We start from the raw sequence: 24,518 nt of genomic DNA, 5'->3' as shown, positions 1-24,518 counted from the left end.
GTGAGGTGCAGTTTACTCTGTAGCAGGCGCACGCGCAGTGGGCACAGAGCAGGGAGGGCAGGGAGATAGGTCCCTGCTACATTTTTTTTTAAAGCTGCTTTGTTCTAGGACGGAAAGACCAAGTTGAAGGCTCTTCAGAGCTTAGAAGGCATCAGAGCACCCCACTCCTTCTGAGACCCTGGTTTCCTGCTGTGTGAAGAGGTGCTTTCACTGTCCTGAGGATGCATGGTCTCGTCCCAGTTCACAGGCATTTAAAAGTGAACAAGAAATCTTTTTCCGAGAGGCTCAGCTTCTCAGGGGAGTTGAGGTCACTCTCCCTCAGGGAGATGAGTCCACCAGCCAGCTCCTGGGTTCTGTCCACAAGTTTCTAGCAGGTGCTTCCTCGCAGTATGCTTCTATGGACAAAGGCAGAGCCACCAAGGCTGCCATCAGACCATTCTGGTAAGTGACCTGAAGAGCCCAGAAAGCCTGGAGGGTGGTGAGCAGGAACCAGGGGTGCAATGACCCTCTTCTCAAAGCAGGGAGGAGAGTGTTTCCCAGCTGGCGGGGCCCCAGGAGCAGTGGCCGTGGGAAGCAGACTGCTGCGGTCGTAAGCCATGGCCTGGACTTCCGTCCTGCTCATGCTGGTGGCCCACCTGACAGAAGGAACTCTTGGGCCCAGAGCCTCCTGGCCCCTCCTCTTGCCCTGCTCTGCCCCGGTGATGGCCATGGTTCTGTCTTCTCAGGTTGTGGCCCTCAACCCACGCTGTATCAACCACCGTCTGCCTCTTCCTCGCTTGGAACCACCATCCGCCTCTCCTGTGCCCTGAGCAGCAACCATAACATCAACATTTACAACATTACTGGTACCAGCAGCATCCAGGCCACCCTCCCAGGTTCCTGCTGAGATATTTCTCACGCTCAGACAAGCACCAGGGTCCCAAGATACCCCCTCGCTTCTCCGGATCCAAAGATGTGGCCAGGAACCTGGGGTATCTGTGATCTCTGATCTGCAGCCTGAGGACGAGGCTGTGTATTACTGTGCCATGGGGCTCTGGAGCCAGGAAAAGGAGAACGGGATAGAGAGGGAGAGAGGAGGAGAAAAGTAGTTTACAGATTCGGAATCCCAGGCTCTGGAGGTGCCGTTTGCTTTGCTCAGTGAGGCTGGTATAGGAAGGAGGGTAGAGCATTGGGGTTTCACAGAGCCAAGAAGATGGAGCCATTCAGCTTTTCCATGTCTTGCAATGTTGCTGTGAGCCCCACTGGAGGCTGGATTATAGAATTAAAGCTCTTTTTCTGAGTTTGGCTTGGCTGGTTTGTGATTTCAGAACCAATGTCCCCAGAACCTGACTAGTCACTCTCAGATTGGCCAGGCACCATGAACAGCATACTCATTATGATGATGGTCAAGTGGATGACAGAAACATCTTGGAGGGGACCTCCTTGCCAGGGACAGCGTCTTCTATTGTCACCCTCACAGTCACAGAGTAAAGTTTAGGAAACACCTTCACTGGCCCTCTACTTCGGGGGAGAGCAGATGTCAAGTGACAGGCTTAGAGCAGGTTCCCCTCCTTGGTACTAGTGATGTTGGGGATGGGGCTGCCTTGTCACGGAGCTGCCTTGTGTTGTGGGTGTTGAGCAACTTCTCTGGCCTCTGCTACCAGATGCAGCACACAGCACCTGCCCCCACTGTAAGTGATGACAACCCCGGGAGGATCCAGATATCAGTAAAGGTCCCCAGGGTGAGCTACAGCTACCTTCTGTGCAGGGGAGTGATAGGCCAGCCAGCATTTTCTCAAAGGCCAGATTGTTATCAGCCTTGTGTTTGTGGACCATACTGACTGCTGAAATACCCAGTTCTATCTTTAGCGCAAAGCAGCAGCCTCAGCAATGGGTGAATGACCAGTGCGGCTGCCGGCAAAGCTAACTGAGAGGAACGGGCTGGGCAGGGCAGGATGTGGTCCTCACCAGCTCCTGCCGGGGTTTCGGCAATCCCTGCTTGGGGTGTCATTGGGGCCTCCTCAGCTTTTGGGTTCTGAGTCATGGCCTGTGGAGAGACCTTGAAATATGAGGTGCATGGTCCACTGAAGCCACACTAGCCTTGCTGGCTGCAGAGGGATGGAAGAGTCCTGGCCACAGTGTGGTGCCCGGAACTTCAGGAGGCAGTCTAGAATGTGTCCTAAGAGTGAGAGTCTGTATGTGAGGTGTCTGTACCGTATGGACATGCTTTGCCTCAGGGAGGTGCTGGCAAATGGTGTCCTTTGTGGCTTCAGACATGGTTGAGAACACCTGTTTACCACTGCTGCATGATCCCAAGGTTTCCCTCCTGAGAAGTGCCTCCTGAGGCCCATGACTCTCCCGGTCTGTGAAACAATGGCCTCGGCTTATGTCATGCTCTGGCACCCTCTGGCTTCCATGCCCAGATCACACAAGTTCTTTGCATGTGGCCTTCGCCCTGTGGAAAGGATTCTGGGAGCACGGTTTTCAAGGACAGTTAGTGGTCTTCCACTCTTGTTTTTCACCATCTGAGGTTCCGGCTGTAACAAACCAGGCAGCAGGCTTGGCCTCCTCCACCGTCTGGTTCCTCCTATCCCACCAGCTCCAAGGAAGATGAGATCTTAGAGTTGGCTTGCCACAGCAAAGACCTGCCTTGTGTCTGGCCTGAAGCCCAATGATTCCTTTATATGGAAAGGGAAACATTTTAATTTATTATTACTTAATCATGTTTGTGTGTGAGGTCAGAGGACAGCTTGAGGGAGTCATTTCTTTTCCCATCATGTGTGCCTAGGGATCAAACCCAGAGCCTAAGACTTGGCAGCAAGCGCCTTCACCTGCTGAGCTGAACCCTCTTGACGGCCTAACACTGACGAATTGACATGAACTGCGTAACTAGCTTTGCCTGCCATGGGTGTGGCCTGTCCTTCCTTCATGCCGGGTAATTATGAACCTTTGATCTGAGTTGCTTCTCTCCCAACCTCCCTGGGCTTCCTCCCTCTGCCGTAGCCTTGCCTCGTCCTCTGTCCTAACCGTCCGTTTGTCCAGACTCACTTCACGTCACGTCCTGCTGACTGCTTCCTGTGTTCTAAGGCACCGGGCAAGCCACAGCCGCAGTCCCCAGCTTCTGGTGGCTACATTCAAATACAGTGACCATGTGCGTTGGCATGGTCTGTAGTCCTCACTACTTGGTAGCTTGAGGCAGAAGATCGCTTCAGTCCAGGGGTTTTTAGCCTGGGACAAAGTGAGACTTCCCATCTTTGAAAGTAGTTTAAAACAACAGTAAAAAGTAAGAAAAACAGGAAAAATGATTTCTAAGATATACTTTATTTAACACAACATGTCCCAAATATAATCATTTTAATGAGCAGCCAATATCACAGGCACGTATGAGCATTGTTTTTTCTTTGGTGCTCCATCTTTGAAATCCAGTATGTATTTTCAGTTGTGGTTTATCTCAGCTCAGACCCCCACAACTGCAATGTGTATGAGAAGACACCAGGGACAGAATTAGCTGAGACAGAATTGAAGTCCACAGCTGCTTCCATTTCTGCCTCCAGCTGTGCTTCATCAGCGAGGTCCTTCTGCCCTCAGCTAACTGCCGCTGATCAGGGGCCTGGTGTGCTTGGTCACCTCCAAACCTTCGCTCAAGCTGTTCACTGGGAGGGTTTCCTGTCGCTGGACTGTGTCCTCCCTCTGCACGGATGCAAGGCTCCCCGGCGATCTCACCTCCCCTCCTTGGGCAACCGTTTCCTGGCCGCTCTGCAGTTGTTTCCTCCCTCCAGTGGGCAGACAGCCTGTTTTCTAGTTACAGTTAGCACCTGCCTCACAGCTCTGACTTTATTTAGCAAGACTCTTAGCCTAGACTGCAAATTCCCAGCTGGCTGGAGTCTCTGTGCGTGATAAACACTCTAGGTGGTAAGACAGGCGGGAATGAGTGATGAATGTACGAGCCAGGGAATTCTTGGCTACTCTCATTAGGATCTCATTGGGACCCCACAGTGGCTGGGGTCACTGTGATTCCCTGAGACTGGGGAGAAGCAGCCCAGATTCACATTCACACTCTCACTGTCTGTACATCTGTCTCTCTGTTGTTGTTTCCGTCTGTCACATTACCATCCTCTGATATCCGACAAATGAAACAAGTGACTGAAAGCTGTAACCAAGAGGGGCCTGGAAAAGGAAAGCTTGAGGGAGCCTGAGCCAGAGAGCGGGTGGGGAGGGCGGGGTTCCCGGGGTTCCCAGAGTGTCAGGACACACCACCCAGTACTGCAGAGACTTCAGGATCTCTGCTTCAGGATCAAGAGGACTCCTGACAGACTGTGGAACCAGGCTGTGGGTTCTAAAATGTGACCTATGCACACACCTTCCAAATTCAACAGGAAACAGAACCAAATGAACGGACATGTTGCCAATGACTCAAACATGAGACCCTGGGGGAAGGGATCTGAGGAGCCCCTGGGGGTCTTACAGGGTGGCACTTAGGATTAAAAGGGTCCAGAAGGGCAGTGCAGTCGTGGTGTCTGGGTCGGTAAGTGAGCTAGGAGAGGGGCCTGTGGGGAGGGAGAGCGTGGAATCAGCACACGGGACACCAGGACACAGGCCCTTCCATTCTAAGATGCGTCTTTGTGACGGACGCTCACTGTCCGACCCGCTTGTTCATTTTACCGTTCTTCTTTCACGGGTTAATTAAAAACTGCTACAGAGAACCTTACAGGGCCAGGAAGACAGTCCACCGGCTGCAGCAGTTTTTATACAAGCATGGAACCTGAGTTTGGTCCCCGGAACACAGGTAAAAGCCGGGCACAGCAGCTCACACCTGTGATCCCAGGGCTCCTACGGGACCTGGGAAGTCAGACAGGACAACCCTTAGACGTTCTCAGGCCAGCCAGCCTGGCGTCTAAAGCAGCTAGCAAGAAAGAGATGAAGAACCAACACCTGAGGTTGACCTCTGACCTCCACGTGCATGCAGTGGCATGTGCACACCCACACTCACACACACAAAGGGGCTTGTGAGTACACACATAGGTGCACACACATAATACATGTGCATCATAAAAACACGAAGAAAAAAACAGAAAAAAGAAGAACTTCCTCCAAACTGAGAACATGGCGGTACACTGCTGCACCCCGGCCTGCTGGAGAACGAGGCGGGAATCCAAGGCCAACCTGAGCTACCTAGTGTGAGACCCCATTTCAAAGAAAACCCCAAACCTGTACGACAAACTCCTTAGCCACTTTGAGGGACCATTTGAATAGTCGAGGCAGGCTGAGCATTGCACTCTCCTGCGCGCGTCAACCATCGTTATAAAGAGCAGTGAGCACATGAACTGAAGACATGGTTGCTCCACAGTCTGCCTGAAGGGAAGGTTTTTATTAGAGATTTGAGGGAGTACGGGCAGAGGCGTCTGGAACGGTCCAGAGCAGAGGGGAAGGTGGTAGACTGAGAACGGCCAGCGTACTGGGTCATGGCGGGAGAGCGAGTGAGCAAAGGAGCCCAAGAGTGAGGGCCAGGAGAGGAAGACAAGAGGGACAGCGTGGCAGAGATAACTGGCTACAAGAGACTGAGAAGCTCGGGAGGGAAGCCCACCAGCGGGAGACATTTGGGGTGGGAGCTGAGAGGAGCCACCGTGCTTAGGGCAGCTGGCTCTGTGGTGCTTGTTAGCACACCACAGCGCATGCCGGCCTCCGGGCTCGCTCAGCCTCTGAGTTGCTTTTGGACCTGACAATGATAAGGAAATGCCTGGGTCGTTTTCCTCTCCTTAGCAGCAGACTCAGGAGAAAAGTAAAAGTGGGTATGTTTCATGATTTTCTTTAAGAGATATAATTGAATGAAAGACCCTGCATTGATTACACATTAGTAAGAACAAAGCCACGCAGAATCCATGAACAAATAAAGTGGGAAAGGCTGCCGTACCAGCGCCCACAGCCTAGGACACTCGACGGCTCTGGCGAGACTGAGTTGGCGTCCTCTGCTGGCCACCCCACTCCCACCCCGCCGGAGCAGATCCAGGCAGCATGTTGAGAACGAACATGTTCCCAGGGCAGAATTCTTTTAGGTAAGAATGAATTTTCCCTAAGGAATTTTCTGAAGGGGAATAGAAATGCCTGAGTGTCAGAGTCCCTGAGCACAGGGAACAGCAAAGCATGGGCATCTGTCTAGAAATATGAAAACAAATATCTCTAACTGCCTTAATCAAAAGTTGCCTTGTATCATATTTTTCACAAATATGATTATATACAGATAAGCACGTCCCTGCCTTAGGAGACTTCACACACAGGTGCCAGAGGAAGCATAGGGTAGTGCCAGAAGCGTCTATTGTAGTTGTTAGATTTCAGAACATGACAACACCATCGCTAACACTAGGGCAAGTTCCAGTAATTCACATGGGCTTGTCCTAAGCCCAGGACTTCTGATGCCTACACCCGCTAGTCAAAGACCCGCAGGAGACACACTCACACATACACACATGCGTGTGTAAGTACACATCCATGTATGTGTTGGTGCCAGAATATATATATGTTGGGATGTGACTGGAAGTCCTCAGATCTCCGTCCCCACCTCAGCATACCCACATTGGCTAGACAGGGCTACTGCTTTTGTTTGTTTGTTTACATTATGATGGTGGAAAGCACACACATTGTGGAAACTTGAGGCAGGTAAGGCGAAAGCTCTGGGCCATGCCTTAAGCAAACAAAGAGCTCTGACAAGCACAGTAGTATCCTGACCCAGGGGACCCTGAAACCGGATCCCCAAGATGACCACTGCTGACATATGACCCAGAGCAACCAGGAAACATCATGGCAGCTGGAGCAGAGCCCGCCAAAAATCACACACATAAATACCTCAGTTTATTTATTAATACTTTGTTTAATAAAACGAGATTGCTAACAACCTCCCAGAGCTGTGCCGTTGGTTCTGTGTCTGTTCACCCCCTACCCCCTGGGATCAGAGACAGTGGGACCCCAGCTGCAGAGCCAACAACAGAAACTACACTTTGAACTTTAAGTTTTGATGTTTCCAGAGCTACCATGGTGTGGCTTGAACCTCTCGTGATGCTGAATTGAGAAGGGTAGCTCCCAGCTAATCCTGCAACCATGAGGGAGACAGACCAGTCCTGCCGTGTGTGGTGCTGCCAGTGGGCAGGCGGATGGAAGCCGTTTTCCATTTACACTTCCCACGTACAGCAAGCTTATCAGACGCAGCCACTCCACAAGCAGAGGAGTATCTGCACATGTTTTGTCAAAACTCCGGTTCTACCAGGCACGGGGTCGGCCCATCATGGGAGTCACCCCGGATGTCGTCTAACTCACTAGCAGCTCACATGGGGAACAATGGGTCACTGAAGAGAAGAGCCACATCCTCCAGACACAGGTAGAGTCCCAGTGCTGGGGTGGGGTGATGTGTAGCAGGGATTCACCCGTCCGTGAGAGACACTCAAGCAACCTGCATCTTCGTCCCTCTGCCTACGGTCCTTCCTCTGGTGAGCTGCCAATGCCACAACTAAGGCTGAGCAGGCATTGGTGCAGATCAGGAGCCCAAACTGCCTCATGATTCTCTTAAATTACCCCAATCTGACTTTAATTGCAAAATGATACACAATTACAGAAAACAGTCATATTGAAAATAGTATGCAGGGCGGTGGTGGCACACGCCTTTAATCCCAGCACTCAGGAGGCAGAGGCAGGCAGATCTCTGTGAGTTCGAGGCCAGCATGGGCTACAGAACAAGGTCCAGGACAGGCACCGAAACTACACAGAAAAACCCTGTCAAAACAAGAACAACAACAAAAAGTGTTATGCTGGGCGGTGGTGGATCTGCACACAAAGCCACCAACAGTTTACCTAGCAAAGTTGTTGCAGCTCTGCTCAGCCCAGCTCTGCCCAGCTCTGCCAGCTCTGCCTCAGCTCTGCCCAGCTCTGCTCAGCTCTGCCAGCTCTGCGCCAGCTCTGCCCAGCTCTGCCAGCTCTGCTCAGCTCTGCCCAGCTCTGTTCAGCTCTGCCCAGCTCTGCCCAGCTCTGCTCAGCTCTGCTCAGCTCTGCTCAGCTCTGCCAGCTCTGCCCAGCCTACCCAGCTCTGCTCAGCTCTGCTCAGCTCTGCCAGCTCTGCTGCCAGCTCTGCCCAGCTCTGCCCAGCCCTACCCAGCTCTGCTCAGCTCTGCCCAGCTCTGCTCAGCTCTGCCCAGCTCTGCTCAGCTCTGCCCAGCTCTGCCCAGCTCTGCTCCTCTCGGGAGGCTTCCCAGTGAAAGTGCTGAGCTCTGCTCTGGCTCCAGCAAATGTAGTCACAACTGGGCTTAATCTGATGCAAAGTGTCACACACACAACAAGCTTCACTCAGGAGATTTACTGGGGGAAAATCCAGGAGGGTGGCTGCCTTTAGGGTGAGAAGCAGCAGCAAACTGAACAGGGTACAAAGCTTACACACAGTCTTGGCAGGGAGGGGCAGAGATTTCCAGGGTGGCTTGGGATTGGTTGTAGTTGGTTGGTTTTTACTCTTTTTGGTTCTTTGACTCTTAGGGGTCCCACCACCAGCTCCCAAATAAAACCACATGGAGATGTATTCTTTCTTATGAATGCCCAGCCTTAGCTTGGCTTATTTCTAGCCAACTTTTTGTAACTTAGATTATCCCATCTACCTTTTGCCTCTGGGATTTTTACCTTTCTCTGTTTCTGTATCTCTTTCCTTTCCTTCTTACTCGGTGTCTGGCTGTGTGGCTGGGTGGCTGTGTGGCTGGGTAGCTGGCCCCTGAAGTCCTCCTCCTTCTCTTGCTCCTTGATCTCTCTCTCCCCAGATTTCTCCTCCTATTTATTCTCTCTGACTGCCAGCCCACCTATCCTTTCTTCTGCCTTGTGATTGGCCGTTCAGCTCTTTATTAGACCAATCAGGTGTTTTAGACAGGCAAAGCAACACAGCTTCACAGACTTAAACAAATGCAACATAGAAGAATGCAACACATTTTTGCATCATTAAACAAATGTTCTACAGCGTAAACAAATGTAACACATCTTAAATTATTATTCTACATTTCTCTCTTTTGTCTAAATAAAAATGAAAGGTTTAACTTTAATATAGTAATACACACACAACAAACAGTTATCAAGTAAGAATTACATTTACAATATTCAGTCCATTTGTATTTAGCAAATTCAGAGAAAATACTTCATTATCTATCTGATCTTAGTTGAGTCCAGAGTTTTATACCTAATTTACTTTCTATCATAACTAAGGAAAACGGCAACTATGATTATCTAGCCTTTTTGATCAAAGACCCAGAAGAATATAATATCATCTAACAACGGAGACATCTGGATGTTTGGACAGTCACCTAAAGTTCCTCTGCAATGTTGGGGCACTAATCTCAGCCTACAGGCTTAGGGTATCTGGCAGACTTTCCAGTGAAGCAGGAAATTTGAAGGACTGTCCCATCTGGTATTGGCAATGTTCATCAGTCACTCTGCTCTGTGTCCTGCAGACTATCTGGCAGACTATTCTGTGAAACAGAAACCCTGAAGGACCATCCTACTTTGTTTTGGCAAAGTTCAGCAGTCACTTTCCTGAGTCCTCCATGTCTAGTTTATACAACATATTGTCAAGCAGTCAAGGCAAAAGCAGTTTCTTTCCCAAATGGCTAACCTTGCCACAATGAAGGCACACTCAATAAGGAATTTCTTCAGTTGCCCATCATCTTCTCTGAAGTAAATTGGTACTGTGGGAGCAGATGTATCTCATTGTCATGAAAAGCCCCAAGTTAATGAAACATTTTAAATGCCAGATTCTATAGGTCTTTGAAGTGTGTGAAGACCATTTATCTATTGAAAATATAACTCTGAAAGATCTTGAAAACATGCCTAACATAGCATGTTTATTCTCTCTGCCTGCCAGCAACACCTTTCTCCTGCCTTGTGATTGGCCATTCAGATCTTTATTAGACCAATCCGGTGTTTTAGACAGGCAAAGTAACACAGCTTCACAGAGTTAAACAAATGCAACATAAAAGAATGCAACACATCTTTGTATCATTAAAATAAATGTTTCACAGCATAAACAAATATAAACACACCTTAAAATAACATTCCATAACAATTGGTAGATTTTTGTGGTCTGATTCTGGGGCAAGCTCAGAGACTGGTGGAATTTCATGCTCAGGGACCTCAGGGATTAGTGGGATTCTGCAGCCTGACTCTGGAGCAAAGTTCTGGGATTGGTGGATCAAGTCAAGTTCAGGGTGTTTTTGCTTGGTCCTTTTTCACCCCTACATTCTCTCCTTTTTGTTTATTAATAAACAATGAGGGTTTGGGAAGGGGACGATGTTATCATTAGACTATTTTCTGTTCATTGGGGTCATTGAGGTCCTTGGGGCAATCCTGTTTTTTTCAGCGTTAGGATGTAACCGGGTGCTGCCCTGTAGCTAGGGGCCAGTAGTCCTGTAATAGTAACTGCTTAAAAATTGGTTAGATATCTTTTGGATCTGTTGAAGAAATTTAGATAAGAAATTTATAAGACAGGTAAACTAGTAGGATTAAGAAAAGAGAAGAATAGGGATTAAGAAGGGCAGCGTCCAGTTCCATATTGGACTGTCAATGATCTACTGGCCAGAGGCATCAAGCTGTTTCTTTCATGTTTGAAGATCCATCTGGAGTTGTTGGATCTTATCTTTACTATAGCTCATTTGTTAACATAGAAGCAACATTCCTCCCCAAGGAAGAGACAAAGGCCACCTCTCTCTGCTGTTAGTAAATCTAATAAAGCTTTCTTCTCCAGTTTTTGTAGTACTACAATGATCAGTGAGTCTATTTGGCCCTGAAGGGTTGGGATGGTCTGAGCCACCTGTTGGAGATCCTGGATGAACTGTGAGAATGGTAAATGGCTAGGGAGGTAATCAGTCCCATCACTCCAGTGGGGACACTGTGGTTATGACCAGGGTTACTAGAAAGAATATGACCTGGGAGAAAGAATATGACCTGAATTGCTCATTTCTCATGGCATGCCAATATAAACTCAGTGATGGGAACTGGCAAGGGTTTTTCACCAGGTACCACCCCTAGCTTTGGAGAAGGAAACACTAGGGCACAAGTCCCCGACCACCTAGTGGGCAGGCAATGGTATACTTATGTGCCACAGAGCATCAGGGCACTGTGAACGTTTGGACATGGGAGCTGGGTGGCAATGCTAAGGGTTAGGTATTATTACAGTCTGTGGGACCCAGGGTGTCCACAAAGTGTGTTCCTGAAGAGTTAAAACAGTCTGTGATACCGAAGAGCGGAATGTGGGGGAGATAAGGTGCGGCAGTGATATCTGGCTCAGAGCAGTTAACAAGCAGTGAAGTGAGAGAATCTGAAGAGACAACGCGTGAGGTCACAAGTGGTGGTTGTGAGTTTGACCCCAGAGGGACACACGACCATCATCACTCTTCCAAGCAGTCAGGCAAAGCGTTATTCAACAGCTGATATGCAGAGGTCAAGGTCTGAAATAAGAGATGGTATGACAGGGAGATGGGATCAATATCCTCAAAAAGGGGTGATATTAGGGATGTAAGGACCTTTGAGGAGCTCTGAACCACTTCTTCTACTGTGTCTACACCTAGGGCTTGAGAGAGTGGGATGTGTACCCTCTGTGTTCTGAGTGTGCCTGATGGGCGGCTGTGATAAATGCTATAGTAAAGTTTACCAATGACCTTGTCTCCCACCTGGGATTCCATGGGTCCTTAATTAGGATAAAAGATTGCCCATTCTAGCCGGTGTGGTGGTGGCACACGCCTTTAATCCCAGCACTCAGGAGGCAGAGGCAGGCAGATCTCTGTGAGTTCAAGGCCAGCCTGGTCTCCAAAGTGAATTCCAGGAAAGGCGCAAAGCTACACAGAGAAACCTTGTCTGGAAAAACAAAAAAAAAAAAAAAAAAAAAAAAAAAAAAAAAAAAGATTGCCCATTCTACATAAAAAGCAGAATGCCTTCCTGAATATGTATCATGTCTCCTACAGGACCACTAAGGGCAGGCTGCTTCTAGCCAACATCAACAGCAATCTCTTGTTTGACCATAGAGCAAGCAAGAATGGGGAGCAGGTGTTTTAGAGGTCGATTTAGGTGTTACAGAGACAAGTATCTCCTTTTGACAACCTGCTGGTGAGCCGTCCCACCACGAGAGTGGTCTGGTTGAAGTGTTACAAAGTTCAAGCACCAGCACGGGGTACATTCCTGTGCGTATGTTGTGGCCACATCATGAGACCCCCAAGCAAGACCACTACAGAGCCGATATCTGATGCAGAACACACAGGGGTTTATTGATGACAAGCAAACCCCGACTTGGTCTGCGTCCAACATCTGACACAGCGGGTGAAGGAGGACAGCTCTGAGCTCTCAGGGTGAGGGGTTTTTTAAAAGAAAAACCACAAGTAGGGTGGTACAAGCCTTGGCATCATATGATTGGGTGAGGTGAGTAACCTGAATTTACTGGTTGGGGGTTATAGTTACCATTTTGGGGCAGGCCTGTACAAAGTCCCAGGCTCTGTCCTTGAGCTGCCATGGGGGCCTGGCTGGCCTGGCACGTACTGACTGTGGGGGCTGCCTCAGTGGCCAGGCTCTGTCCTTGAGCTGTCATGGAGGCTGGCTGGCCTAGCATGTTCACATTGACCCATGCATGTAGCTCTAAGTTGGTGAGGGGTCCCAGACAGTAAACAACTGACTGAACTGTGAGCAGTCAGAGATACGTGCAGAAAGGGAGCTACTGCAGGAGGATGTTTTTGTTTATGGCCCTCCCAGAAATGGCTTGCTTAAGTTTCAGGAAACTGAAGACGCCTGATCTCTGAGAGAAGAGAAGGCAGCCTGTTTAGGGGGGGTTTGGTCCTTTCAATAATGGAGGGTGCAGTTTTAATACCTTATTAAACAAGCATTGTCTTTTAAATTCTATAATAAGCCCTGCTTTTATGATTTTTGTTTTCAAAACAGGAATTATCATACAAAATAGAGAAAATAGGCCTGGGTGGTAAGCCCTAGTCAAGGGGAGATGGAAGAGGAAGTTATAGGGAACTGAATCAGCCATTGACAGCCTGACACAGAGCAATTTCCTGACCCTATTAGGATGGGTGTTGGTTAGAGGTGGGGGGGGGGGTTGTCCACTTGGAATAAACATCCATATGTAAGAGCTACCCCAGACAGGTGTAGATAAAAGGAAATAGAGAAGAAAGCAAGTTTAGATATAAAAATGCTTTTGGATCGTTTTTCATGTAGTGGCAGATGTTATCATTGAAAATCAAGCATGCCAATTTTGGCCGTTTGAACTGTACTAAGGTCAGAGTCTTTAATAAATTGGAGTCCGTGGATGAAGAGGGAAGGGTCGCAAAGTGAACTCCGCTGCAGGGAGTTTCTGTGAGCTCCAAGTGGGAGCCGACAGGAAGGACAAGGTCGCAGAGGTCCAGATGGGCTTCGGAAGCTGTGGGCTTAGCAGGCCAGGGGAGGAGGAGGAGACGGGGATGGTCCAATAGTTGCCCACATGGTGGGGCCCTGGGGTGTAGCAGGCTCCAGGAGCGAGAGAAAATTTACCAAGTAGGCCAAGGAGAAGGATGGTTAGAACAGGTGGAGGCAGAAGCAGCTTGAAGAATTTGGAACCAAATGTATGGGCAGCAAAAGCCAGCAGAAACAAATGGTCTGCACACATCTTAAGAATCAAATCGGCAACTTGAGTCATTTTGGAATGTTAAGGCATGGGCACTACGGGCTAAAAGGAAAACTACTGCTGGGTTGATAATTCGGAGTCGAGGTCCTGAGCCAAGCGATAGGTTCCATAGTGTGTGTGTGTGTGGGTGTGTGGTGTGTGTGTGTGTGTGTGTGTGGTGTGTGTGAAGATGTAAACCAAGCTTCTTATTAAATAAGAACACAGAAAAATGTTAAAGAAAAAGAAAGCCGAGAGGTCAGAAGCTCAAAGCAAAAATCTACCTTCCTCGGGTGCTAGTATGCTTCTCAAAAAGAGACCTACTTCCTGAGTGTGTGTCTATACATAGGTCTTTCTGATCTGCCTTCTCATTGGTTGGTAAACACAATACGTGACTGCCCGTCAAGTTCTGATGATAAGAACGCCCCCAGGTCTTAAAGGCATATGCCTCCAATGCTGGCTGTATCCCTGAACACACAGAGATCTATAGGATTAAAGGCAGTGCACACCACTGCCACACGCTCTAATAGCTCTGACCCCGGGCAACTTTATTATTAAACATACAATTAAAATCACATTTCAGTACAAATAGAATACCACCGTGTGTGTGTGTGTGTGTGTGTGTGTGTGTGTGTGTGTGTGTGTATGTGCGGCGCGGCGTGGTTATATACTGTGGGTATAGGGGTTGTATTGAAATGGGGGTGTGGATAGACCCAGAGAGAAAGCTATCCTCTCAGGTGGGCGCCCCAGAACCTGGACTCCAGACCAGTTTGATGCAATCCAATAGCTAGGCTTTGGACCTTTTCTATCATTCTGCGGCAAGGGCTCCTCCTATACAGTGAATGGAGTGAGGAACCGTAACAGCAAAACGGGCAAAAATTAAGCAATAGCATTCGGGGCATACATAATTGGCTGGTTTAAAGATCAGCACCGGGGAAGGGTGTACACTATGGGGACCTTCCCATGGGGGCTGCTTTTCTTCCTAGAATAGCCACAGGATGTTTTTGCCGGGAGACCCGAGAAATGTAGTACAAGGTTATTGCTGCTGTATGCCAAGAAATATGACAAGAATATTTTGCTGGGCTAACGGTTTGGGGCTGAGCTGGAGTACATTAACGGTATCAGACAAGTGGGAGGAGAATCTCTACATGTGGCTATGCGATGAGATTGTGTGTGCACAGAGATGGGCAGATGTCTGTCTGTGAGATATAGTGATTAGTACAGGACAAATTGAAAGGAGTAAGGAGGTAGGCTAGAGTCGGAGTGAAACCCGTGAGTGGAAGTTGTGTCCTTTATTGTTGATTGGCTACGCTTATCATCGTGTACAAGCGTTAGGCAAAGGTTAAAGAATGTGAGGATAGAGCTTGTGAGGAGGAATACCTATTAAGAGATATAGCTGGGGATGAGGCTATTCATGGAAAGAGGCAACCTATAAAATCGAGAGGTGACTCCAGGGTTCGCTTTCAAATCTGAAATGGGACAGCATAGAGAGATAAGCAGACGTGGCCGCTTAAGGCAGAATATGTACGAAGATATAAATGCTGAGATGAGTTGAATTGCTGTATAAAATAGTGAGTGTATGGTAAGTGATGCGGAGAAGGCAGAGTATAAGGAAGGCGATTACAGATATGAAACTTTTTTAGCTCTGGCGCATTAGTAGGATCAGATGTACTTGCATTACGAGTAGAAAAAGAGGAAAACGCAATAGAGAGTATGGATGATTGGAGATGTGACAGGCGTGAATGGGTAGAGGAAGTAGGTGAGTCCAAGAATGATGCAGATACGTGTGCAGGAGGGTGCACAGATGTGCATGCTGCAGGAGGAGTGTGCCCAAGGAATGATGCATGCATGTGGAATAGAGCGAGTAGTGTGAGCGGCATAGTAGTTGCTTGTGAGTAATGGGAGGCTAGTGCTGCGCCAGAGGAAATGGATGTAGGGTGGGGAGGTATGTGTGTTGCCGCAGGTCATACTACCTAGCAGTGTGGAGGAGAGGTGTGCGCCCAGGCATCACCCAACCAGCGTAGTTGGTAGATAATGTGTGTGCCCTATGGGAAAGGAGTGTCCCGGCCCGGGATGAGCACTGGACTGCCAAGGTAGTGAGTGTGCGTATAATTGCTTACTAGAGGGTGAGTAAGCGAGGAAAGATGCCTTGCACTGCCGTGAGGAGCGAGTCTGTGCTAAGGCAATGTGGAAATGACTAGTCAGGGGTATCATAGGTAGATGTGTGCCTGTAGTGAATGGAGCTGTGGAAAATGTGCGAGTACTCGTAGGGAAAGAGACGTGTGGGAAGTGCATGCTCACGGAGGTAGGAGTGTGCACATGGTGAATGCCTTTGAGGAGGGAGTGTGTGAGTCCTGCGGCATATCGTGGCTATGCTGTTGGTAGAGAGGCAGTGGACGGAGCCGACATGTGTATTGCCTGATTGAGGGCCTAAGGATATAGTGGCGCCAATGAGGGTATAACAGCTGAGTTTCAGGGAGACGAGTGCCGCATCGGAGACTTGTGCAGCCTGAGGGAGGAAGTGTGCACGCAGGAATGTGCATGCTGCGGGGAAAGGAGTGTGGTGCGCGAAAGGTAATGCGTGCAGGGGACAGTCGCGTGCCAAAGGAGGAGAGGTGGGTGATACTAGGCAGTGTGAGCTGCCGTGGGTGAATGGGGAGAGATATCGCACCCATTGGTAATTGTTGCAAGCTGCTAGATGGAGAGAAGATGTGTCGCAAGGGAAAAGAAAATTTCAACATTGACTAAGGAGGACTAGTGAGAATCGGATGATCTCTGCGGGGAAGGAACTGCGCATCCAGGTTAAAAGTACGTAGGCCATGCTGCAGTGGAGGAGTAGGAAAGTGCATGCCTGTGGGATAATACTGGGTAGGCAAAGGCGAAAGATAATGTGATATAGAATAGATGGGGAGAGTGTGGTTGAGATAACAGAGAGTTATGTCAATTAAGTCGGCTGGGAAATGTGTGTCGTACTCAACAGGAATGGTGCAATTGACTGCAAAGAAGGGAAAGTGTGCCCCAGGATAGTGTCATTGCTGCAGAGGAGGGGAGTGTGTGCACCCGGATGGTGCATTAAAATTGCAGGGAGGGTAGTGTGAGCACGCATGGATCGTGCTAGACTAGGGAAGGAGGATGTGCCCCAGAATGTGGCATATAGCAGTGGAGAGAAGGTGTTTGCGCAGGGAATGGTGCATGTAACTAGGGGGAGTGGTGCCGCCAGGAAGAGAATGAGATGCGATGAGACTAGCAAAGGGGAGGAGTGTGGGAGCACAGTGCAAAGTTCAGATGCTGATACGGAGTATGGAGTGTGCCCAGGAATGTGCATGCTGCGGGAAGAGTGTGTGCCAAGGAATGTGCTTACTGCAGGGAGGAGTGTTGCACCAGGAAATCTGCATACTGCAGGGAGGAGTGTACCCCAGGAATGTTGCATGCTGCAGCTGGCCTACTCCTTTGCTTTCTCATGCCACTTTTTGCAACAAGCTTACAGATCCATCAAATGAGTCTTAGAAGAGGCGACATTAAGCACAATGAGTGTGTGTAATTAACCAGGCAAAAAAACCAAACTGGGGTTGGAGTGGAGGAAAGGGAAAGCCTGACACAGGGAACGGAGGAATTCTTTCCATTTCCCCAGTCACTCACAGTATATTGTAAAGGTCTCAAATAGTATTAGGATCTAGGGTGCCATTAGGCGCCCATTTGGGTTGTGTATTTAAGGGAAGGGCTTTGAGATTTGATTTGCAAAGGTGAATAAGTTTAGGGCCCTTCTGGTCAGGGTGCAGGTGTACCAAAGGGGTGCCAGACACAACATCACTTTGTCTTGGACTCAGGGAAATGTTGTATAACCAGCAAAGGAGAAGCTCACCCAATTGCCACTGGTGCACTGGAGTGCTGAGCCGGACGGAGGGTGAATCTGTTTGGGTGGATCAGAGATATAGGGATAGATAGAGTCAAGTAAATTCAGACCAAGAGGGGAAGCAGGGGCCATTATGAGCCTATCTGAAGTCAGGCGGCACCAAACGTAAGCATTGCCCCTTGGATGGAAAGGTACTCTGGCAGTCAGGAGCAAGAACAATGTCACCATAAGCATAGCAGCTTACCGCCTGCTCCAGGGAAAAGGTTTTCCCAATTGCTCTGCTCTGGCGAGAGGAAGGTTGCCCGGGTGAAGCTTTTGCCCCCAGAGTGTAACAACTCCGCTCCACTAGAGGACAAAAGATTCTCTCTGCAAAAGTGTTACAGTTCTGCTCCCCTCTGGCAAAAATTGTTACAGCAGTCTCTGCTCAAAAGAGGCCACACAACAAACCCTTACTCAAGAGATTTATTGGAAAGAGAAATCCAGGAGGGTGACTGCCTCTAGGGTGAGAAGCAGCAGCAGCACTGAGAAAGAGGTACAGAGCTTATATAGGGTCTTTTTCGGGGAGGGGTTGGAGATTTTCAGGGTTGGCTTGGATTGATGGGTTTGTGGTCTGATGATTCTGGGCAAGCTCAGGGATTGGTCGATTTCAAGCCCTGGTCTGGGGGTCAAGTCAGGGTCAGGGTGTTTTTCCTTGCTCTTTTTTCATCCTACAAGGATGAAAATAAAACAAGACAGGATGACCTCAGGACTAGAAGATGCAAACAGAGCAGAACAGAGCTGGAGAATGTTCGCATGTGGGTTTTGTGAGCCCAGGAGCTTGATGCTGCTTTGTCAAATACCCAGGCTGAGGGTCGTTGATCTGGGGCGAGCGTATGTCTGGTGCCTGCCCTGCTCCAAGCCTCAGCGGCCACCCCTGCAGCCTCCAGGATGCCCACCTGCTCTTCAGTGCATCTCCTTCAGAATGGGGCAGGAGTACACATTGTCATGAGATCTCAGCTGCACTGAGTGAGGGTGCAGCTCTCCAGGAACCCTGCGCCCCCGTGGCGCCAACAGGGTGGAGATCCACGACAATGCTAAGCTGGGAGCTGGGTGGGGGGAAGTGACGGGAGAGGGGGCTGAAAAGGTGAGGTCCACGGACCTCTGAGGCCTCCCTGCTGGTGGCTCGCTCCATGTCGCTCTGGGGCTGTCTTTTTGCTGGACTGGCTGCCCCAATCTCTCTGCCTACACCACCTTGAATTGGCCTGTGGAACACCGTGAAGCCTGGGTATGGGGGTACTCGTCTGTCCTTACCAAGGCTTGGGGTTCACAAAGGGCTCAGCCCCTTTCTGGCGCAGTGATTTCATAGCGGAGTTGATAGGTATGGTGGATTGAGGAAGCTGTGGAGAAGCTAGTCCAACTGCCTAGCTTCTGTAGGACAGGGGGAGCTGTGCCGGGGGCGCGGGTCAGTGTTTTTCTCTTTTTAAACATCTCTGCTGCCTTGCCTCGACCTTACCGCGGACAGCCACAGACGCTGCTGCGTTTTGATCCATTTCTTGCCTTCCATGCTTGCTGCTCACGTCAACGTAAGTAAACTCGCAGCTTCCTTGGGGCCTTGGGGGTTACTTAGTAAACCTCGCCGGGGACGAGGGCTTACTAAACGCCCTGCAAACATTGCTTCCATCACACTGAAATACAAGACTCCATGACTTATTTTGAGGCGGGATAGAAAGGTGGGAAAATTTGAGGGACCCTAAGGAGAGAATGGCTGAAGCCTTCCTAGCTGCAGGCAACGATTCAGGTATATAGCAATAGCTTGAAACCCTGCCCCCTAGCTACCAACCTGCAATTTTCTAGGGAACGTCACGCACAGGGAAGCGACGTGGACTAAACCCCTGTGCAGCCTTACTGGTTTCTGGTTTCACCGTGGGTTATGATTCCATCTAGGGCATCTCCAGGGTCATCTCAAGTTCTTACAAAAGAGGAGGGGGGGACTTCTTACTAATCCTTTGAAAGGAAAACGGAGAGTCAATGGTATATGTGGCTAATACAATGACAATTCCTGCTTCCTCCTGGAGAAGTCGCACCCACCACTCTGGGTGTATTTCACTCTCTGCTGCTTGTTCTTTGAAAAGCCCACACCCACACTTTGCTGTGTCTTACTTTCTTCTGGGTGCTTCTTTCTCATATTTCTTATATATAGCTTAAGACTATGTCTTAGTAGGGTTGGTTTCTCTTGCTATGAAGAGACACCCACAGGCAACTCTTGGAAAACATTTAATTGGGGTGACTCACTTACAGTTCAGAGGTTCAGTCCATTATCATAGCAGGACATGGCATCATACCAGGCAGACGTGATGCTGGCTACATTTTCAGAAGACAACAAGTGGGCCTCAGACACTGGGTGGTATCTTGAGCATAGGAAACCTCAAACCCTGCCCCCACTGGCACATTTCCCTCCAACAAGGCCACACCTACTCTAACAAAGCCACACCTCCTAAAAGTGCCACTCCCTATGAGCTTATGTGGGCCAATACGTTCAAACTACCACAGGCTATATTAAAATACTTTTAATAAAATTCCCAACTTTGCTTCACTATGCCACCTACTTTGAAATTCTTTTCAGCATCAAATCCACAAGCCAGCTTTGGCCTGAGTTGGGGTCCCTAAGGTAGGAAACTCCCCGTTTTCCTAGGGTGGCACTGCACAGCTCTGTCCTGACCCTCACCACTGACATTTTCTTCCTCTTTCAAATGTGTTAAGGCATGATATGATGAGGCATGTAATATAGGTGATAGGTGATCTTTTGCCAGCAGAACTGAAGAAGAACAAGACTCAATGAACAAATAGATTTGCAGACTGTGGGAACAAGTATTTCCCTCAGCAGCATGTTTTGTTTTTGTTTTTGTTTTCTTCATTTGAAGACACATTTTGAAATTGCCCAGCAAAATAGCCTGAGACATTTCTGCCACGAAGAACTTGTGTCTCTTGGTGTTGATGAGTAGACTTGCTCCTCGCTTGTCTTTGGGTTCCGTTTACCTGACTGCTGTGTCTGTCCTGGTTTCCTATTGGAAAAGCAAGTACACCAGAGCAGAGCCTGGGCGGCCCCTCTCGGACTCCTCCTGTGACTACAGTGCTCAGCAGAGACGCAGAAGATGGTGTGTGCCGGGAATCCTTCACGGGAATCTTCACTGGTCCTGCAGCCGCCTCGGTGGATTTGGTGTGCAGATCACCATGATTCCAGCCTGCTGTAAATGATGGGGGAGGAGGGAATCATGTTCCAGAAATTAAAGAACTGTGGCGTAGTCAGCAGTGCCTGCCATCCGCTGTGTTCGGTTTTTTGCTGGTGTGCGGATGGAAGCATGGAGTGGGGACCATGTTTGTGTCCACACGGCTTGATTCAGAGTGCACCTGGACATGACATTTTGCTTCTTTTCGTATTCATTAGATGGAGAATCTCTTAGATGCCAGGATTTTGGTACTGAGAACTAGTCCCAGAGCCCTGCCCATGCTGCGTGAGTGCTCTGCCACCAAGGTGCACCCTCAGTCTTTAGTGTATTTATATATAATGTATATATTAAACTATGTGTGCGCATGTGTGTGTGTGTCCAGGTGCCAGCAAAAGCCAGCAGTTGGGAGCCTCCTGATATGGGTGCTGGAAACTGAACTCAGGGATCCTTTGGAAGAGCAGCAAAGTGCTCTTCACTTCACAGAGTGCTAAGCCATCTCTTCAGTACACCTTGTTTGGGGATTTATTTTGATTTTTATTTTTATGCATAAGTGCTTGTCTGCACTTATGTACATGTACCATATGTGTGGCTGCTGCCTGGGGAAAGGGCCTCCGATCCTAGGGAGTTACAGAATTGCGAGCTACCATGGGTGCTTGGGAGTTAAACTCAGGTCCTCCCAGGATTAGCAAGTGCTTTTAACCTTTGAGATATCTCTTCAGCCTTAGTGTCCCATTCTTAAAACAAAGTAAGACAATTGCAGGCTTCCGGAAGGGCTAGGGTAAGGGCTTGCTGCTAAGCCCAGTGACCCGAGTTCAAAATCCTGGCACTCACATGGAGGAAGGAGAGAACCAACTCTTTGTCCTCTGACCTCGACAAGCATTCTGATATGCACACACAATAAATAAATGTATTAAAGAAAAGTTAAAATACACTTAAAGAAAGAAATCAGTACTGTCACCACTGCAGAATGACTAAAGATGTGCATAAAAATCAAATTCCAAACAACACAAAGTGTCTCATCAACACCCAGGACAATGTTCTTGGGGCTCTGAAAGGCCAAAGCTGCATTTCACGTTTCCTACTAAGAGACCAGGGGCACCCCCTCCACACAGCACCCCTCACCTCTGCAGTCTACGGAGCTCTTCCATTTCACCAGCGATACTTCTGAGACTTTGCTCATCACATCTTTCATGCAAAAACCCTCAGGACTCACCTCCCTGAGCCTATCTTCAGCCCAGGGGGCTGACCTTCCCTCGCAGTGAGGCCACATCCAATTCTGGCAGGATTCAGAGACCGTTTTCCAAGGTCACTCCTGGCCCTCAGATGGCGTTCCTGGGTGTATGAAACGCTGTGCTGGTGTGGAAACCATCTCCACTCCTGAGTCAGGTTTACAGGAACGCCATAAAAGAAGCAGAGAGGCCAGCCTGTCCTTGGGAGGCCCCAGGGCTAGTGTGTGGCTTCTTCCTAGAAGATAAAGGGTAAGCAGTAGACTGCAAGCCAGGGACTCCAAATGGGGGACTGCAATGTTACCATCTGACTGGCCAGTTGGAACAGATGCTGGCTTCTGCTGCAAGCCTTTCTAGTAAACAGGTCAATATAGTTCCCTTATGTCTAAGTGAGGATAAATTGAGCCAAACTGTGCTTTGAGTAGTCTTGGTTTGCTCTGTTTTTAAGGCAGAGTCTCATGTAGCCTGGGCTGGTCTTGAACCCACTATGTAGCTAAGGATGACCTTGAACTTGTGGTCCTCCTGGGAGGCCTCTACCTCCCAACTTCTGGGATTATAGGTATGTACCACCATGCCATTTGTGTGGTGTTAGGTGTGGAACCCAGGGCTTTGTGAATGGTAGTCAGACCCCCAGGGTTTCTTGCACCCTAGGCCAGCCTCACCATTGAGATGAACCCCTTCAGTCCTTAAGTATTCTTTTGGAGCATGCTTTCTAGGGGATGCACTGTATTTTAGTAAAGTTTAATTACGCTTTGGTATATTTTCCCACAAAGAAAAAGAGTTCTAGGTTTAAACTTGTCACTATGCACCCCAGAAACTACATTTGAGATGTCCTAGAAGTCTTGAGTCCCCAGGTTACAGTTTTCCAGGGGTTCTAGAGGAGACCCTGTGTGTTGGCTAGTTTTATGTCAACTTGATACAAGCCAAAGTCATCTGAGAGGAGGGAGCCTCAGTTGAGAAAATGCCTTCATAGGATTAGGTTGCAGGTAAGCCTGTAGGGCATTTCTTAACTAGTGCTTGATGGGGGAGGGGCCAGGACCACCCCTGGGCTGGTGGTCCTGGGTTCTATAAGAAGCAGGCTGAACAAGCCATGGGGAGCAAGCCAGTGAGAAACACACCTCCGTGGCCTCTGCATCAGCTCCTGCCTCCAGGATCCTGGCCTGACTTCCTCAGTGATGAACTGTGATGTTTAAGTGTAAGACAAAACCTTTCCGAAGTCTGTGGTCATGGCACTTCTTGACAGCAGTAGTAACCCTCATGAAGACACCCTGTTTCATCTGAGTCCGGCAACCCACGGGCAGAAGCTTCGTGGCTTCCAGAGGGACAGTATTTCTTTCTCTCTTTTTATTTGTTCATAAACCCAGTAATTTGAGGATGCCAAAACTAGGGTCACTAATTCATACACTGTATGGCATGAAGTGATCCCCAAACCAGTTGTTTATAACCTTCATCCCACGTGAAAGCCTATGCTTTGGCTAAGAGGTAAATTGTAACATTTATTTGCCTCACTCTTTTTTATTATGTGCACAGGGCAAACAGGAACAGCATTTCCAGTGGCGGAAGGACCACAGGAAGGGCACCCTACAAGGGGAGGGGGCAGACCTGAAGTCAGCAGAAACGTCGCCGGTCCCCTTCTGAGAGAATGAGCAACAGAAGCAGCGTGGCAGCCACGCACGGTGGAGTTGGCAGCAGACCGGCGGAGATCAGGAGGCGACGGCTCTCTTCCTGGGCTCAGACTGGCAGGGCATGGGTCTGGAAACGGACATCAGCTGCCCAGGCCTGAGCAGGGCTGGCACCAGGATCAGTTTCTACTCACAGCCGGTTGCTACAAGTCGCCTGGCAGCTGCCCCCGGTGCGGACATTGCTGACAGGCGCTTGTTCACGAGGACGCTGGAGGGAGGCCCACAGCGCGTTCTCGTGCCGGGCAGTGCGTGAATGGCGGTGCCAGTTCAGACCGGAAAAGCTCAGCACAATGGGGAGGGAGGGCCTTGCTGATCCTCTGCCCAAGCCGTCGCTGCTCCTTCCCGTGGCCGGAGAGATATCACTGCGGAGCATCTCTGACGGGCCTTAGGATCATCGGTACCAGATGCCTTCTGTGTCTCTTCCCACTCAAGGACAGAAGAGCCCTGGCCTGGCAAGTCACTGTCGCGGCAGGAGCCATGTCCTCCTTGCGTCTCCTCACTGTGGAACTCAGTACCAGAGCAGCTCGTGAGTGGTGATGAGAGCTTGGCCTGGCCTGGAATCTCGCTCAGATGCACAAAGGTTTTCATAGCAACCTCTCCAGCCATTGGTCCCCCCACCCCATGACAAGTGGAGGCTGCCCAGGCTCTGATCCACGGTGGGGACATAAATGTGGGCTCCTGAAGACAGCATAGTGGCCTCCTCCTACTCTTGCTGTGTGCCTGGCTAGACTTGGTTACTGAAGCCCTGCTGGACATAAACGTGGATCGACATGCACAACCGTGGCTATGCCGCAGAGATTTCTAGCCTGAGGGTTGACTGACTTCACAGTGTTCACATCCGCAGGGCCTGCCTCCTGTGTTACAGGGACCTGCTGCACACCCCAAGTGCGTGCACACAAAGGAGCCATTGGATCTGGCCTGAACTCCTCTGCA

The 24,518-nt window shown here is 49.4% G+C and overlaps 1 pseudogene; it reads left to right on the top strand.

The window, feature by feature from the left end:
- Positions 1-596: 596 nt before the first annotated feature.
- LOC114680985 lies at positions 597-21,939 on the top strand (annotated as a pseudogene).
- The last annotated feature ends 2,579 nt before the right edge of the window (positions 21,940-24,518 follow it).

Source organism: Peromyscus leucopus, chromosome 12 (assembly GCF_004664715.2).
Source record: "Peromyscus leucopus breed LL Stock chromosome 12, UCI_PerLeu_2.1, whole genome shotgun sequence".
NCBI classification, from domain to species: domain Eukaryota; kingdom Metazoa; phylum Chordata; class Mammalia; order Rodentia; family Cricetidae; genus Peromyscus; species Peromyscus leucopus.
Note: the sequence above shows the minus strand (reverse complement) of the source record. Positions and strands in the feature narration are given on the sequence as shown.